Below are 12,261 nucleotides of genomic sequence, written 5' to 3'. Positions count from 1 at the left end.
GGGGGCCACACACACACACCCCATCTCTGCCGCCCTCTCCCCAGACTCTTTACTCTGGGCCTGTACCTCTCCCTTTCCTTTCTCTTGGAGGCACACTGGCCTTGGGTTTAGGGCCCACCAGCATAATCTATGCCATCTCAGCTCAAGGTCCTTTAACATAATTACATCCTCAAAGAGCCATTTTCCAAATAGGGTCACTTCCACGGGTCCCAGGTCTGGACCTGTTTTGGGAGGGCGCCACCCTCAATCCCTAGAGTGAGTCTGAGAGACCACGGGTCATCCAGGAAAGGCGATCAGGAGGCCTGTGGACATGTGGGCCTGAGGCTCAGAGAGGGAAGGATGCAAGGAGTGTTGTGTGCTTTCAGCAAATGTTTCTTGGGCACCTGCTATGTGCCAATCACTGTTTAGCTGTGGGGAGGGCACCACAATGAGCAGGATAGGTCTCCTGAGGGTGATGGGGCCATGCCTAATTAAGCCAACAGTGGGTATGTCACAAAGTCAGGAGTGTTGTGGAGGCAAGTACACGGGGCAGGGATGGCTCTGCTGTTCTAGAGGCTGGTCAGGGAAGCCTCTGGAGGAGGTGACCCTGAGCTGAGGGTCACCTGGGGTAAGGGAGGGAACCTGGGTGGCTCAGTGGGTTAAAGCCTCTGCCTTCGGCTCAGGTCATGATCCCAGGGTCCTGGGATCGAGCCTCGCATCGGGCTCTCTGCTCGGCGGGGAGCCTGCTTCCCCCTCTCTCTCTGCCTCTCTGCCTCCTTGTGATCTTTCTGTCAAATAAATAAATAAAATTTTAAAAAAAAGAGGAGCAGAAAGAAAAGAAAATCTTCTGAGTGGTCACATCAGAGAAGAGCAGAGACTTGGCCACTGGATTTGGTAAAGCGGGGTCAGTGGGGGACAGATCAGGGCCGGTGGAGGGGTGAGGGTGGAGTCCGTTCCACGGACCCATCAGAAGTGGTTTCTGGAGAGCCTGTGAGAGGATCAGGGCACAAGAGAGAACATAAGAGAGAACAGTGCAGTAGCTGGAGGGAGATGTGAGATCAGGGAGACAGGGATTGTTTGTAAAATGGACAAGGGTCTGGGTGGCTCAGTCACTGAAGTGTCCAACTCTTGATCTCAGCTCCGGTCTTGATCTCAGGGTCATGAGTTCGAGTTCCAGGTTGGCTGGGTGTGGAGCCCACTTTATTTATTTATTTTTTAAAGATTTTATCTCTTTATTTGACAGAGAGAGAGCACAAGCAGGGGAGTGGAAGACGGAGAAGCAGACTCCCCACTGAGCAGGGAGCCTGATGTGGGGCTCAATCCCAGGACCCTGGGGTCATGACCTGAGCCAAAAGCAGTCACCTAACCAACTGAGCCACCCAGGCACCATGGAGCCCACATGAAAGAAAGAAAGAATGGAAGGAAGGGAGGGAGGGAGGGAGGAAAGAAGGAAGAAAAGGGACAGTGTTACAGCATGTTTTATGCGGATGGGATGATGGAATAGACAAGGAGACACCTAAAGGCACAGGAAAGTGGGTGTTGGGGGGGGTGACAATCCGGGCCCACCAGGAGGCAGCAGCACATTCCTAGGAGCAGCTGGGAAGCTGGGGTAGGTGGGCACTGAGGCAGGTGGGGGGCCCAGAAGGTGATGAGAGTTCACAGTGGTTTTTTCTCTGATGGCTTCCACCTTGTCGGTGATGTGGGAGGCAAGACCATTGGCTGAGAGGGAGAAGGGCAATTGCCACTAGGGCAGGTAACCCCCTCCACCACCATGGTGGGGGATGCAGAGCCTTGAAGGTGGAGCCCACCGGCCACTTCTCCACTTCAGCCAGTTGTTGCCACGTGGACACATGGGTCCAGAAGGGCTAGATTTTTTTTTTAAAGATTTTATTTATTTATTTGACAGAGAGAGATCACAAGTAGGCAGAGAGGCAGGCAGAGAGAGAGAGGAAGAAGCAGGCTCCCCAGCGAGCAGAGAGCAGAGAGCCCGATGTGGGGCTTGATCCCAGGACCCTGAGATCATGACCTGAGCCGAAGGCAGAGGCTTAACCCACTGAGCCACCCAGGCGCCCCGTTTTTGTTTTTTAAAGATTTTATTTATTTATTTATTTGACAGAGATCACAAGTAGGCAAAGAGGCAGGCAGAGTGGCGGGGGGGGAGCAGGCTCCCTGCCGAGCAGGGAGCCCAATGTGGGGCTCGATCCCAGGATGCCGGGATCATGACCTGAGCCAAAGGCAGAGGCTTTAACCCACTGAGCCACCCAGGGATTTTTTTTTTTAAGATTTTATTTATTTATTTGACAGAGATCACAAGTAGGCAGAGAGAGGGGGGGAGGCAGGCTCCCCGCTGAGCAGAGAGCCCGATGTGGGGCTTGATTCCAGGACCCTGGGATCATGACGTGAGCTGAAGGCAGAGGCTTTAACCCATTGAGCCACCCAGGTGCCCTGAGGGCTAGATCTTTTGAGTTCTCTCTCTTTTTTTTAATTGTATTTCTTTATTTTTAAGTAGGCTCTCTATCCAACATGGGGCTTGAACTCACGACCCTGAGATCAAAAGTGGTGTGCTCTACTGATCGAGCCAGCCAGGTGCCCCTAGATCATCATCTTCTTCTCCTTCTCCTCCTTTTTCTTTGAGATTTTAGTATTTATTTATTTTAGAGAGAGAGTGAGAGAGCAGGGGGGAGGGGTTGAGGGAGAGAGAGTCCCAAGCAGAGGAGCCCAAAGCAGGGTTCCATCTCATGACCTTGATAACCAAAACCAAGAAGCAGCTGCTTAACCAGCTGAGCCACCCAGACGCCCCTCTGTGGGCCTTTCTTAAAGCAGCCCCAGGAAACTAATACATGTGGGAAAACAAAACTATGAGAAGAGGCAAGATCGTTTTGCGGAAGAGTACGGAGGCCTTGCCTAACCAGAAATCAAGATCATCATTATTCAGCCTCAGACCACTCAGGGACCATAGTATCTGTATAAGATCAGACAAGCAGATAAACAGAGAAGAACAGACAGCCTAAAACAGACCCATACATTCATGGAGCTTTCCTGGGAGACAGAAGCTGTCTTTCAGATCATGGCGGAAGGATGTGGGTTATCTCCACTGCATTGAAAGTAAAACTTCTAGGGGCGCCTGGGTGGCTCAGTGGATTGAAGCCTCTGCCTTCAGCTCAGGTCATGATCCCGGGGTCCTGGGATCGAGCCCCGCATCGGGCTCTCTGCTTAGCAGGGAGCCTGCTTCCTCCTCTCTCTCTGCCTGCCTCTCTGCCTACTTGTGATCTCTGTCTGTCAAATAAATAAATAAAATCTTAAAAAAAGAAAGAAAGAAAGTAAAACTTCTAGACATCAAAAGACGCTATGAGCAAAATGAGAAGATGAGCCACAAGCTGTGAGAAGGTATTTGCAACACAGGTAAATGACAGAGGGATTCGGGTCCACAATATATAAAGAACTCCTATGAATCAATAAGAATGAGACAACTGAATGGAAACAGTGGGCAGAAGAGGAAGAGGAAAAGGGCTCCAGAAGGTCTGGAAGGTGGGGAAAGGAGGTAGGTTATGCACAGGGGATGGGAGAGCTCTACCTCGCACCATACATGGAACATCTGAGATGTAGCCTATCTGTAGTTACTAGCCACGTGAGTGAAATAGGCTTGGCAGAAGGGTGTGGGAACGTCATTAACCTGGTTGAGAGTGAGTTCAAGGTAAAGATGGAAGAAATTCTTTCTGAAGAGGAAGGGAGAGGTTGGCCCAGCCCAGAGGGAAAATAGGAGGCAGGAGACAAGGCTGGCTCCATGCCCAACAACTGTCAGAGTCTTGTCAAGTTTAGCTAGGGTGGGTCAGCCTTGCCTTTGCTTCTCCTTGATGCCTGCACTTGGCTGAAAACATCCTCTCTAATTGACGTAACACAGGCCAGCTGCTTCTGGTGTATAGCTAGATGCTAAGGGCTTCCAGAAGCCTGTTTCCTTGAGTAGCATAGAAACCACCATCCTTCCGGGCACACAAGCTGGAAACTTCGAAGGGATTCATGACTCATCTCTGCTTCTCGCATCCCCCATCCCAGCCAGCAGGAAATCCTGTTGGCTTAACCTTCGGAATATATCAGAAGCCTGACCCCCACAGCTACCACCCTGGTCCCAGCACCATCATCTCCTCCCTTAGCTGTTGCAAGCCCCTTCTTGCTGCTACCATTTTAGTCCCCAACAGAAAGTTTCTTATGTGGCAGAATACATTCACAGTAAGTTCATGATGTCTTTTCCCTCTTTGGATCCCTCCTGGGGACTCAGTGCACCTCTGTCCCCTCTCTTCCCTCACCCCCTTACCCTCTCTCCCTGGCTCACTGAGTTCCATGCACACTGGTCTCTTTGCTGTTCCTTGACCCACTGAGGCACGGTCCTGCCTCAGGGCCTTTGCACTGGCCCTGCCTGCCTGGGACACTCTTCCCCCAGATATTTGTGTGGCTCATTCTCTCACCTTTTTCAGGTCTCTGCTCAGACGTCACCTCCTGACCTCACCATAGAAAATAGTTGTCCCTGGCGCTCCTGGCTGGGCTTAGTTGGTAGAGCACATAACTCTTGATCTCGGGGTTGTGAGTTCAAGTCCCACATTGGGCATGGAGCCTACTTAAAAAGAAAAAAAGATAGTTATCCTTCTCTTCATATACCATATCACCATCTGTCTCAGAACCTGTTTTAGTTCCTGATTTCTTTCCAGTGCCTTTGTCACCAGTTGACGTGTGTGTGTATCACGTCGCTACTAGAGTGTTAGCTCCACAGCACAAGGAGAACTGCCTTGGTCCAGGCTGTATTCCCATGTCTAAAGAGTAGCTGTGGTGGGCACCTGGGTGGCTCAGTTAAGCGTCTGCCTTCGGCTCAGGTCATGATCCCAGGGCCCTGGGATCAAGCCCCACATCGGACTCCCTGCTCAGCAGGAAGCCTGCTTCTCCTTCTCCCACTCCCCCTGCTTGTGTTCCCTCTCTCCCTGTATCCCTCTCTGTCAAATAAATAAACAAAATCTTTGGAAAAAATTTAAAGAGTAGTTCTGCAATAATTACACATAGTAGATGCTCATGAAACAGTCCATGAATGAACAAATGAATCCTCTCCACAGCTCTAAAAGGTAAGGACTCTGACTCTCCCATTTTACAGATGAAGAGACGGAGGCAAGGAAAGGCAACCTCACCCCCGCAAGACCATCCAGCTCCCATCTGTTGAGTTCTCACTGCACTTAGCCCAGGACACGCAGGTTCTCCGATGGGGTCCGGATGGTGTCCCCGCTGCGGGGCAAGCAAAGGCCATGAGACTCCCACAGGTGAAGTTGCTTAGCTGGGGGTCACAGCCGGGAAATGGCAGATCTGGGATCAAACCCTGTGTGGGGTCAGGCCATCCTTTCACCTTGAGCTGCAGGCGAGTCCGTGTGAGAGGCTGAGCCAAAAGACTGAACATCTTCATTCCATCTGTCGCTGCTTGTTTTTCCTTATCAACTTATTGGGTGACCCTGTATCCTCGCGCCCCACCCAGGGCACACACCTGTGTGTATTTCAAAGCAAATCTCCAGTGTCCCATCATGCAGCTGCATGTCCCTTGGCAAGCCTGAGAATCAGCAGATCTTCACCCATTAAAAAATCATAAAACCGCAGACTTGTCGACCTCTGGAGGCGATGCCGTCACCTCCTTGGTGCTGACTCACTCTGATGCCGTGGGATGGCTCAGAGTCGTGACCAACAGTGAGGCCACTAAAGCCAAAAGGCCCTGAGTTCGAATCCCAGCTTCCCAGCTAGCACCCCCACCCCCGCCACCACACAGCCTCTAGGGAGGGTCTCAGTTTACTCATCTGTCCAATGGGGGCAGTAATAACAGTCCCTACTTCAGAAAGCTGTTGGGAGGTTTGCATGGGTAAATATGTGTCAAGCACTTAGATCCATCAACAGATGAACAGATCAGATCCATGCTACAGCAAGGCCGAGCCTTGAAAACATTTTGTCCTGTGAAAGAAGCCAGACACAGAAGCTACAGAGTGTATGACCCCCATTTGTATCAAATCTCCAGAAGCCACACTCTGTGTACATCAAAAACCATTGACTGATACACTTGTATCTCAAAAGTTACGTGTCATGTGATCGCATGGGGCTCAGAAGGGGGGAGAGCAGAGAAAATGGAGTGGCCGCACCTGGTGTTGGTGGGGGAGGGGTGGCCACCCTTGGGATGAAACGTTCTGTATCTTGACTATCGCTACTGGTGTCCTGATTGTGATACTGGAACTTCGATCCTCCTTACTTGTGGATTTCATGTTTGTGAATGCAAATATGGAAAAAACCCCAAGGTCAATACTGGCGGTCCTTTCTGGGTCATTCCCAGACATGCACAAAACAACAAAAAACTTGAGTTGCCGGACACACACATTCCCAGCTGAGGTTGAACAAGGCAACACTCTGCCTTCTCCTCACAGCTCCCACGCTGTAAACAACTGTCCTTTTCACGGTCTACTTAATGCCACATTTTTCACATTTTTGGGCTTTTTGTTGGTGATTTTGCTGTTATAAAATAGCCCTGGGATGGAGCACCGCATCAGGGTCCTTGCTCAGCAGGGAGCCTGCTTCTCCTTCTCCCACTCCCCCAGCTTGTGTTCCCTCTCTTGTTGTGTCTCTGTCAAATAAATAAATTAAATTAAAATAGTCCCCAAACCCAGTGCTGAAGCGCTTGTCCAGAGTCTCTAGGCACCAAGAAGGCTGGGATGTGCCTTAGGGAGAAAATAGGTAAGATTTTTACGTGGGTGTGAGATGCTTCATGCTCATAGCACTGTTGGCCTGAGTTCAATGTGAGGGAATCAACAACGGATATTATGTAAAGTGTTTTTAAACAGAAACACACATGAAACAAAGTTACATATTAATGGTTCCATGAACATGTTGTAACCAGAAGCTGTCAGCACCTAACCCTGTACGTTCCCCACCCCTCCCCCACCCCCAGGAGTGGTGGTTCTCAGTATTCGCTAACTCAGCATTTGCGGTAACTTTATAGAACATCACTTCGCAAATGAAGAGAATCCATTGTACCATAGTTTTATAAGGTGTTTCCACCAGGGGAAACTGGGTAAAAGGCACACAGGATCTTTCTGCATTATTTCTTAAAACTGCAATGTGCATCTATAATTATCTCAGGATAAAAATTTTTTTTTTAAAGATTTTATTTATTTATTTGTCATAGAGAGAGAAGCGAGAGTGAGCACAGGCAGACAGAGTGGCAGGCAGAGGGAGAAGCAGGCTCGCTGCCAAGCAAGGAGCCCGATGTGGGACTCGATCCCAGGACGTTGGGATCATGACCTGAGCCGAAGGCAGCTGAGGATAAAAAGTTTAATTAAAAAAAATAGAAGGGTGTGTCTGGGTGGCTCAGGCTCAGGTTGTGATCCCGGGCGTCCTGGGATCCAGCCTAGCAGTCTGCTCCTGCCTCTCCCTCTGCCTCCCCCATCATGCTCTCTCTCTCAAATAAAAAATGAAATTGTTTAAAAAATTTTTTTAAAAATGCAGAAGGCAAAGCTCAGCCTCTTAGTGAACGAGGAGAGGAGGTACTCTTCACCAGGAAGATACCTGTAAGGTTTTCAGCAGTGAGGGAGAAAGCTTTCTGAACAAGTGACCCTAGTTTCATATGAAATCATGAAGGAGCCTGTAATTCTCTGGGTGTGAGCTCAGGAAAAATGATCCAAACCATTCTAATGGTACATTACCAAAAAAAAAAAAAAACCAAAACCAAAAACAGAGGACAAAAATATCAGTATTTTGATGATAAAAAATAACACGTTGTCCTGTACTACTGAAAACAGCTTTGTTATCACCAGACCACACACATACCCATATACCCTGATTTTGGAGACTTATTTTCTCAACCAACACTTCCTGAATACTTGTCGTGGCCCTAAGCTGTGCTGGGCCGTGCTGGGGACTTAGAAGGGACCAAGATACTTCCAGCCCTGCCCTCATGGGGGCTCATGGTCCAGGGGTGGAGATAGACCCATTTCTGAACAGAGATGACCCAGACTGGGGCAGGATAGGGACAGGGGATCCCGGGAGGCTGGGGGATCCCAGAGTGGGCGTGGGACCTGGCCTGGAGGGAGAAATCATTGAAGGCTTCCTGGAGGAGGGGAATCTGAGCTAAAAAGGATGAATAACCACAAGTCTAAAGGAAGAGGGGGTAAGGTAAGGGCTCCAGGAGAGGAATGCAAATGTGCAAAGGTCAGGAGGAAAAGGGCAAGTGACGTCACCCCAGGGAAAATACAGTATTTCTGTGGCTAGAGTATTATGGGAACAATAATAGCAAAGACTTAAAAAAGCATCTGTGTCCCAGGCCTTCTAAGCACTTTGCCAACTCATTCATTCCTCACTGTCACCCTATGACGCAACCTTCCAGTCCCATAACGCCGTGGGGAGGCCCTGATTTATAGGAGACACTTGACTCTGCCAAGGTCACACCACTGCAAGCCGTGGATCTCTTAAGTAGAAGGAGCTAGAGGGGACCCGTGGAAGGAATGCAGAGTCTCACGTCCTTGAAGGGGAATGACAGAGACAGGAGCTGGAGGCCCCGACCACGATAAAGAGTCTACACTATCTTGACCTTGTGCCTTCCAGGACCTTGCGGCCGACAGATCTGGAGCCACAGGTGCAGAACTAGCGCTCTCCGCGGCCACTGTTGCCCCAGGGTAACCCCTAGACTCATTGTAATGCATTTACCTAGCAGTGCGGCCCCGCCCCTTGGAGCAAGGCTGAGGGTACTGTTCAAGGACACTCCTCGGGCTGTCAAAATCTCCCCCTCCCAATCTGTGGGAGGAGTTTCCCAAAGGATTGGGCTCAGCCTCCGTCGGAGACCACCCCGCTGTTAAGTCCCCGCTCCTCCCAGCCGGGAGAGACCCGGTAAGATCCAGTCCCAAAGCAACCCAGGGGCCGGTTCTACCTGGCCGCACCTGCCGGCCCTCCCAGCTTGCGGGTGTACTTTTGCTTTAATAAACCACTTTGTGCGTGCTGCTTTCCTTCTGGCTGAACTCAGATGCCCGAGGTAAATCTCGGGAACGCAAGGACCGAGACCTCCACTCCCACAGCGCAGACTCTCACCGGTGACAGGGGAAATCACACCCAGGCGGTGTGACTCTAAGTCTGGCTTTTCGGATGTACTTCAGAAAGCACAAAGGATGTGGGAACAGGCAGGGCTGTAAAAGTCAATGAGGAGGATAGGGAGTCATAGGCATGAGCTTTGTCCCAAGGTACTGGGGAGCTATAGAAAGTTTGCTTTTCTAAATTTTTATGCAGGTACGTATTCGTTATCTGCTGCTGCATCACAAATTACCTCCAAATCTAGCAATTTAAAACTATATATATATATTTTTTTTTGGTCGAACGTGGAGCCCAATGTAGGGCTCGAACTCACAACCCTGAGATCAAGACCTGAGCTGATGCCAAGAGTCCGACGCTTAACGGATTGGATGTACCCGGGTGCCGGGGAACCAATAAACGTTGATCTCACATAATTTCTGGGGGTAAGAAATCCAAGAGCGTCTTAGGGTCAGTCTTGAGGTGGTAATCGGGCTGTTGGGCTGGGATCACCATTCGAAGACTCCACTGGCGCTGGAGCGTCTGCTTCCAAGTTCACCCAGGTGATTAAGGGTAGGAGGGCTCGGTTCCTTCGTGGCTGTTGGCTGGGCCTCTGGCCTTCTCCTGAGGTTCTCATGACGTGTGTCCATTTAATCAAACAAGGAGGCCATTAGACTGGAGGGACTCTAACACCTTCACAGCCTCCGTGAGCCAACCCAGCCCTAAGCCTCAAGTTATAGACGGGGAACCCTAAGGACAACCGGTCAGAGCCAGCTTCTCCAAATAAGGCGAACACCCAGCTGCCTCCCACCAGGTAATTTCCTTGCATTGCTTCCCCGTCTTCTCTACAAAAGTCCTTCCCTGCCTCCTGTCCCTGGAGTGGGTGCCTAACCCCTTCTGGCTGGGCACTCTCCAGTGGCATTGGTTTTTGCTCAGACAAACCTTTAAACTGTTTAATATGTTTTCGTTTGTCTTTTAACACATGGCAGCTGGATTCATCCAGAGCCCCTGATGAGGGAGAGGGCGAGAACCTGAGGTGGAAAGCGAAATCTTTTTATAACCCAATCTCAGAAGTGATGTTCTTTTAGTTCTGGTATATTCTGCTCCTTGCCGGGGACTTCCTGAGTCCAGCCCACACTCAGAACTGCCCCTCTTTGCTTTTCATAAGGAGCCCCTCTTGATCACCCCTGAGTTTGTGCTAATGGGGTGACTTAGTGTGGGGTCCCTACACAGCCTTGGGATAGAGCTGGTCACCAGAAAGTGTGACCCCCCCATCTCCAGGGAGTGTGTCTTTGAGCACGAGTGTGAGTGTGTGTTGGGGGAAAACTGCTGGAGATGAAAGCTCTTTAAGAACCATTATTTTCTTTCTCCAGTTTACTTTTCCATTATCTTTTTCTTGTTTGAAAGATTTTATTTTTAAGGAATCTCTACACCCCACGTGGGGCTCAAATTCATGACCCCGAGATCAAGAGTTGCACTTTCCAAGGACTGAGCCAGCCAGGCACCCCATTTCCCATTTTAACTTAAACTAATTTTACATCACCTAGTTTTCCCTTTTTATTTTTATTATTATTATTTTTTTAAGTAGGCTCCATGCCCAGTATGAGGCTTGAACTCATGACTCTGAGATGAAGAGTCGCGTGCTCTGGCTAACTGAGCTGGCTGGTGCTCCAGTTTTCCCTTTTTATTTTTTAATTTTTTTTAAAGATTTTATTTATTTATTTGACAGAGAGATAGAGATTACACGTAAGCAGACAGAGGGAGAGGGAGAAGCAGGCTCCCTGCTGAGCAAGGAGCCCAGATGCGGGTCTCGATTCCAGGACCCTGAGACCGTGACCTGAGCCAAAGGCAGATGCTTAACGACTAGCCACCCAAGCGCCCCATCCAGTTTTCCCTTTTTAATCACAATTAACATACTTGAAAATTTTATACTGAGGATTTGGAAAAAGAAAGCCGACAGTAATCTCATGACTGAAATTATGAATTCATTTTCATTATCTGGCAGAAATGGGTAATTCCAATATTAGTAGAGCACTGTATGGAGTTTAAAATAGTAACAAAATTGGAGTGCCTGGCTGGCTCAGTCAGTCAGAGCGCCTGACTCTTGATCTCGGGGTTGTGAGTTCGAGCCCCACCTTGGATGTAGGGATTATTTAAAAAATAAAAACTCTTTTAAAAAAAGTAATTTTCCTGTGGTTTTGGTTATTTTTAGCTGAAAGTCTAATTGTTCCTTTTCTATGGATCCGTAGGCGTATCTTCTGAAAGACTTCTATTTCTTTTGCAACATGGCCTGAGGCTGCCCTTGAAGGTTAACTTAAGTTTTGGAGGCTTCTCTTTCCCAAGGGGCAAGGTGGTTTTGCCAAGCACTTTATTTCCCAGTGATGACGTGGGGCTCGATCCAGGGACCCTGGGATCATGACCTGAGCTGAAGGCGGATGCTTAATGGCCTGAGCCACTCAGGCACCCCTCTATTAAAACAAAAAAAAATTTTTTTTAAAGATTTTATTTATTTATTTGACAGAGATTACAAGTAGGCAGAGAGGCAGGCAGAGAGAAAGGAGGAAGCAGGCTCCCTGCTGAGCAGAGAGCCCAATGTGAGGCTCCATCCCAGGACTCTGAGATCATGACCTGAGCAGAAGGCAGAGGCCCCAACCCACTGAGCCACCCAGGTGCCCCTAAAATAAATTTCTTAAATGACAAGCTTTGATAGGTTTCAGGGTTGGTAAACCTATCTACCTTCTTGGACGGTGCCTCATCTCAGTTCCACAGGGGCAGAAGCATCTGTGCTCAGGATCCTTCCAGAACTTTCTCTATGTACCTCTTCATCTCAGAGTTCATCTGGATCCTTTACAAAGTTTTTAAAAAATTATCCTCGTACCCAGTGTGGGACTTGAACCCACAACCTTGAGATTAAGAATCACATGCTCCATGTTGGGTGGAGAGATTACTTAAATAAATAAAACTCAAAAATAAGTAACTAGGGGTGCCTGGGGGGTTCAGTCGGTTAAGCGTCTGCCTTCCGCTCAGGTCATGATCCCAGGGCCCTGGGATGGAGTCCAGCATCCGGCTCCCTGCTCAGTGGGGAGCCTGCTTCTCTCTCTGCCTGCTGCTTCCCCTGCTTGTGCTTTCTCTCTCTCTCTCTCTGACAAATAAATAAATAAGTAAAACATTTTTAAAAAATTAAAATAACTAAATAAGTTTGGTTTAAAAAAGAAT

The sequence above is a fragment of the Lutra lutra genome, chromosome 17, assembly GCF_902655055.1.
Source record: "Lutra lutra chromosome 17, mLutLut1.2, whole genome shotgun sequence".
Lineage (NCBI taxonomy): Eukaryota > Metazoa > Chordata > Mammalia > Carnivora > Mustelidae > Lutra > Lutra lutra.
This window is presented reverse-complemented; position numbering follows the sequence as displayed.